Raw genomic sequence first — 6,813 nt, 5'->3', positions numbered from 1 at the left:
TTATATTAATATTATATTATATCAATCATTATTATATATATGTTAACATTAATTATTTATTAATTAATACAACAATGCATTTCTCATCATTCCTGACTATTGGCTACTATGGCTGGGGATGATGAGAGCTGTAGTCCCAAAAGAGCTGAAGAGCTAAAGTTGTGCAGTCCTGTTTTAGACAGTTGTCAAGTGATTCAAGTTTAAGGGACTCACAGACATTTATCTAACCAAATGCATAGTTAAAACTCTGGTGCAATGAAGTCAAACTGCCATGAAAACAAAGCCGAACATTATGGAGCACATACACTAACATACAGGGAATGCATTAACACTGCCCTCCCAGTCCCTTCCCTTATGGTAACTGGTGCTCCCTTTACATGAGAAAAGTGGGAAGTGAGCTACTGCTAGGGAACCGATACTGTACTCGGGTTTTGGTGATGAAGTTTCCATTCCAACACACATCACCAAAGGAATCTGCAGCACACATTCCTTCCCAGAACAATCTGTTATTCTGTACAATCTGTTGCACATTTGCTACTCCTCCTTCGAGGTGTTAACTCCCCTCATCTTCCCAAGACAGAGCCTGGGCCCCAATATACAGCAATGAAGGCCCTCTTCCTTCTGTCATTTGTCATGCTCCTCATGCTGCCAGGTAAGCTATTAGGGACATCTGCTTTTCAAGCTATAGAGTGGGAGGGAAGCCCACTCTAGGTCTATTTAAAAGCGGGGAGGAAAACCTCACCACTTCCATGACATAGTCCCAGAAACAAAATAGGTTTCCTCATTTTGAATACAGAGGAGGCTACATTCACTGCATGGGGAATGCAATCCATCTTTATTGTTACAGTCCAAACCTAGTCAAGAAAAGAAAAAAGAAAAGCCTGGGAAACTATTTCAGCTTGGGAAAACAAGCTCTTACTTATGACGTTTCCTTTCACTTTTAAAACATATACCCCCAGGATGTATCGAAGCCAGGTATAAGAAATGCTGGGACAGCGTCTGCAGGAAAAAAGAATGTTTCAGGGAGGAAGTGTACTGGGGACCCTGTAAGGGGAAACAGATCCGATGCTGCCTTTGGTGAGTTGATTCTCTCCAGCGAACAAGTGTGTGCCAGATCAACAATATACTGATAGTTCTGTGTGTGCTACAGGGGCTTGAATGCCTATAGAGGCCTTATCGCCCACATGCAATAGGATAATTTGCTTGTAGTACTTGAGATTTGCCTGAATCCAAGACTAGGTTTTTCCCCCAAGTTCCCTGAAGTTAGAAATTGGTGTGTGGAGGGGGTCATCCTAAAATTTAAATCTTAAATTCAAAGTATTGTTCCTATTTAACGTCTGTTTTTAAGGGGATTGTCTTAAATTCAGGGCTGTCTTCTATTCAGGAAAATAGGGTACCCATTGCTGTACATTGCAAAGATAGGCGGTCATTTCAAAATCCATTGATTTGATAATAAGGTTTTTAAAAATACATTTTATTATACTCTTGGTGATTGTTGAAGTGGGTCAGAATCAAGAATGATATCCAGTCAAAGAAATTGCAGTAGATGAGTCATGTGCGTTATGCAGTGCAGCCCTAGGTTTCTTTACTCAGACGTAAACCCCACTCTGTATTGATTGATAATCCCTAGTAAATTGTGCTTAGAATAATAGAATGTAGTATCTCGTATTATAGGGATCTCGGAGGCCTTCTAATCCCTGCTCTGTGCAGGAAACTGTGGCCACACCCTGACACAGATGCCTGTCCAGTCTCTGTTTGAAACCCTCTAGCAAAGGAGAGCCCACCATGGCATGAGGCAGACTGTTCCACTGTCAAACAGCTCTTGCAATTAGGAAATTCCTCCAAATGCCCATTGTAAATCTGCTTCCTTGAGTTAGAACCCATGCATCCTAGTCTAGCCCTCAGAGAACAAGTCCATTCCTTCTTCTGTGTCACAGCCCTTCAGAACTGTAGGCATAATCACCTCAGATTATGATTATCTCTAATTAATCTCTGATTATTAATCAGAGATGCCCTCTCCCTGTAGGCTGAACCTCCCTCTCTGCCTTTCCTTAGGAACATAAAAATCCATTTATTTCAGAACGCAATTGACTGCTGACACATTTATAAGCTGTGATTTTTCAGGAGCTCTTCTTGTTTTAATTAGGGGATTTTGTCTATGCTGCTTAAATCAGTTCTTTGAGCATGGGAGAAATGGTAAAGAAAATTATACTGTACCAATCAATTAGTCAATAGTATTTTCCATAGGGTAGGATTCTACAGGTTAGCTCCCACTGGAATAAGCAGTAAGATGCCCAGTACCACCACCTGAAATCTACCTGCAAGGTAAGAGTGGAAGTTCGAACCAGTGTCCTCAACCCTCATAGGAGGTCCAGAAGGATATCATGATCAATGATACCAAATGCCACTAAGAGGTCTCAGAAAATCAGCAAGGTAACTTGGAAGGGGCTGGACCTACAATACTTTCTTGAATATGTGTTACTATGTGCATTGTTAAAATACAGTAATGATCTTCTTGAAGTTTCAGTAGATTCTGTCCTCTTGTTTGCATATTCCCCTAGGGTAAACTACTGGCTTTTCTGAGATTCAGAAGAACATCCGAGAGAAATCCTCAAGTGTGGATGCCTCTCTCTTCCTACAGCATTGGCTCTTCCTTCGTGGCCGATAGAAGATGCCTTTAGGAGATGTCCTCTGCGTTTGAGCTTGCCAAGTTACTAAACATCCTTTCTGAAATGAAAAAGTTATTTCTTGGACTTTCTCCTGGCAGTTAAGACAAAATAGATGTCTGAATGAACTAGCAATTGAGTGTTTTCATTTATATTCCACCCTTCCCCCAAAGAGCTCAGGGCAGAGTTCATTAATTTCCCCCTTCCCACTGGAGCATTCCCAGGCAGTGGGCTTATATGCGGTAGTGGGGTATCCAAGAACGAATCCATTCACGAACCAAAAAAACCAACGCAAAAAGTGGATTTTTTTAAACCCGGACATCAATTGGGCTAAGCTCCAATGCACAATGAAAAACCTGAATTGTCTATGGAGTGCTCCCCGATAGCTTGCAGGGACTTCGGTGTAAATCTGGACAATATATGTGAACACATGTCTGCCCTTCCATGGGGAAGGAAAGTAAAATCACCGTCTGGGAATGCACCTGGTTTTTGTCCTCACAACAATCCCGGGAGGTAGATTAGACTGAGAGAAATTAACTCACCTGAGGTCTCCCAGTGAGCTCCATGAATGAGCAAGATTTGAACCCAGCTCCCTCCCGTCCTGGTTCAGTGTGCTAAAACTCCACTACATTGATTCTCACTGCCTAAGTATTTCCAGAAAGGGTAAGGAAGAGTGAAGTTTCTTTTCCTTCTTTATCCTACAAAAAACCCCAACTTTTTTCTACCTTTAGGAGAACAAGAAACCAAAGTTCCTGTGTGCCTCAGACCACAAATGGGTACCAAGGCTACTGAGCCATGGCTGTGTGCACTCTCTGTTCCAGAAATGTAACTTGAATTCTGTGCCAAGGACAGCTCAATCCCACGGCCCACATAAACTATGCATGTGAAGCAAATCTGCACATATCTCACAACATAGTTATCGCTTCTTTTGCCTTTTAGGTGTGGGCGGGGGGGACTATGCAAAAGTCGCAGTCCCTGACTCCTAGAAACTCGGCTTCATGAGTGCTCCCTCCAGCTCCTGGTTTTTTCCCAGTCATTTTCAAAGTATTCTTGGCAGACATGAGGGCTAGAATCTGGCTTTTTGGAAAATAATAAATCTGAGGTTCTCACGGGCTGAGTCCAGCCTTCCCTCTAACGGGGAATTCCAGATGTTTTTGACTACAACTCCCAGCATCTCCAGCTGCAATGGCCTTTGGCTGGGAATTATGGGAGTTGTAGTCAACAACATCTGGGAATCCCTGTTAGAGGGAACACTGGTTGAGTCCTATGCCCAATACCTCCAACTCTGTGCATGCACACCAGAATGCTGGGAAATTGCAGAATGAACAATTGCATATGAGCCCCCACTGCCCCAAGCTGTTTGCATGGACATCATTGCCCTGCCCAACCCCCCCCCCCCGGCTATATGTGCATTTTCCCCCATGAACATTTTGGTGCAAACCCCTTTTCCCCTTCCAAACCTGTCACTGAACTGAATTGCATATAATGAAAATAAATGCAGATCTTCCCTTATTCACCTCTGCCTTCCCCTCTTCTTTGTTGTCCCTGATGTATAGTACTTTAAACTGTAAGCCCCTTGAGGCAGGGACCTATCCTCAAATACTCAGTAAGTCACCATATTTATTGATGGTTTTGTTGTAGTAGTCATGACACTGCTGAAGTAGTATCTATCTTTCAGCTTTTCTGTCTAGGGCAGAGGCTCCCAACTTTGGTCCCCAGATGTTGTTGGACTAACTGCGATATGATGACTAAACCCCCATCATCTCCATCCACAGGCTATTGTGGCAGGGGATGATGGGAGTTGTAGTCCAACAACATCTGGGGACCCACAGTTGGGAACTGCTGCTCCATGGTGACCAAAGGGAAGGGAGAAGAGTCCTCCAGTACATTTAATAGTTGTGTGGACGTAGAAATTGTAGTAGATGCAGCTTGTTAGGCATGGATTAGAATTCCTTCTTCTACCCCACAATTAAAGGTACAAGAGGCCATCTGGACACCCCATTTTGCTGCTTTTAAACCAAAATGGTGCTAACACAACTGCTGGGCTGGGGTGTGGCCCACTGCTGGGTTATTCCGACCCACCGAATTTATTTCTTAAACACTACAATTTATGTGCCACTTTTTCACCCAAGGACCCTCCCATGCAGCTTACCACAAACATAAAATACAACACACACACACCCCCAAAAATGAAGTTAAAAGATCAGGAATCAACACCATTAAAATCTGAGCAGACCAGAAATGCAATCCGCCCCAGAGCCAAAGAAGCATCAGCAAAAACAGGAGGAGGCTGCTAGCTTGACATGAAAGGCCCACGGAAGCAAAACTATCTTCATCAGTTTTGAAAACTAACTCGGGAAGAGGCCAAACAAAGCTCCCATGGGAGGGAATTTCAAAGTCTGAGTGCTGCAACTGAGAAAGTCTTGCCCCTTGTAACTACCAATCTTGCTATGATAATGCTGGCATTTGGAGTGGAGGCTCTCCTGAAGATCTCAATGTGTAGGCATGATCATTTGGAGAGGAGAGCTGGTCCTGTGGTAGCAAGCATGACTTGTCCCTTTAGCTAAGCAGGGTCTGCCCTGGTTTCATATGAATGGGAGACTTGATGTGTGAGCACTGGAAGATATTCCCCTTAAGGGATGGAGCCGCTCTGGGAAGAGCAGAAGGTTCCAGGTTCCTTCCCTGGCAGCACCTTCAAGATAGGGCTGAGAGAGATTCCTGCCTGCAACCTTGGAGAAGCCGCTGCCAGTCTGTGTAGACCAGACCTGCACAGCATAAGGCCCAGGGGCCGGATTCGGCCCCCAGGGACTATTTCACTGGCCCCCAGGTATCCTGTAGCAACACAGGAGCTGGAAACTTATAGCACCACCCTATGCATATTTTCTCATAAATATGTTCCATGGTGTTCCCAGCGAGCATGCATACTGCCATGTATGCATGCCTAGGATTGCACCCTGAAAGGGAGAGGAAAGGACATGGTATTTGTCTGGGGCTGACATGAGCTCCAGCGGCCCCACTGACTGAGTAGGGACAGGACCTATTTTCTGGCCACTATCCTTGGTTGAAACTATGGGTCCATTGACAGGGGGAATAGATCCACAAGAAACTAATAATATTTTAAATGTAATATAATGTGCTAAAAATTTACCTCGGCCCCTGCACACCAAGTTGTGGATGGTTCTGGCCCACTAGGGCATTTGAGTTGTGCAGTCCTGGTGTAGACAATACTGAGCTAGATGGACCAATGGTCTGACTCAGTATATGGCAGCTTCCTATGCTCCTATGTTAATATGGGAGTAGGGGGGTCCTTTAAACAACCCAGTCTCAAGCCACTGAGGACTCTGAAGTAAAAGCCTACCCTTTGAAGTGAGCTTAGAAAAAGACCAAGAGCCAGTGCAGATAAAACATTTCTGGAGTGGAGGGAACAGAGGCCCCTCAGTGGTCTCCTGACCACAGCATTCGGCAATCCTTGAAGTCTCTAAGCCCTTTTCAAAGGCAGTCCATGAAGAGTGCATTGCAATTGTCTAACCTGTTTGTGAGTCTCTGTTCTATCAAAGTAACTAGTCTGCAGCAAAAACTTTGCACGTAAATCTGCTTGAATTATGCATTGTAAGCAAAATTGCTTAGCTTTGGTTATGTTGCATTGTGGGGGGGTGTTGCATCCTCTAATCCTGCAAAGACCATGCAGAGCACAGAATTCCCTGACTGGCATACTGCACAGCATCCCATAGACACTGTGAGCACTGCAAGAAAGGATCCATGCTCAAAAAACTGCATTGGCACCATTGCGCAAGAGCGCTCTTTCACAAACACATGCAGTAGTATGAATGCAGTTTCACAATGGATGGCCATTATTTCCATTGGTTGTCCATTGCACAACTGCATTTGCCCAATTCCATGTGTTTGCACAAGAGTGCTCTTACACAGCTGCATCCATGCAGTTTTACATGCAGGCAGCAGTTCACATGCAGGCAGCAGCTCACAATGCCTGTGCCATGCTGCACAGTAAGTTGCCCCCACCACCCACCTTCAAATACTGCCTAGACCCCTCTCAGATTTCTGAGATTGGTGGGACATTGCCCACACATTTTCAAGCCTATCTTTGCTGCCAGAAGGGCAAGAAACTTTAAAGAAGGTTTATTGGAAG

The 6,813-nt window shown here is 44.4% G+C and overlaps 1 long non-coding RNA gene across 1 annotated transcript; it reads left to right on the top strand.

The window, feature by feature from the left end:
• The first annotated feature begins 488 nt into the window (after positions 1-488).
• On the top strand, positions 489-2,801 carry LOC128323785 (uncharacterized). The gene is made up of 3 exons (XR_008306463.1): positions 489-652; positions 960-1,077; positions 2,562-2,801. It is a non-coding gene; the product is annotated as an uncharacterized LOC128323785 (long non-coding RNA).
• The last annotated feature ends 4,012 nt before the right edge of the window (positions 2,802-6,813 follow it).

Source organism: Hemicordylus capensis, chromosome 1, assembly GCF_027244095.1.
Source record: "Hemicordylus capensis ecotype Gifberg chromosome 1, rHemCap1.1.pri, whole genome shotgun sequence".
NCBI classification, from domain to species: Eukaryota; Metazoa; Chordata; class Lepidosauria; order Squamata; family Cordylidae; genus Hemicordylus; species Hemicordylus capensis.
Note: the sequence above shows the minus strand (reverse complement) of the source record. Positions and strands in the feature narration are given on the sequence as shown.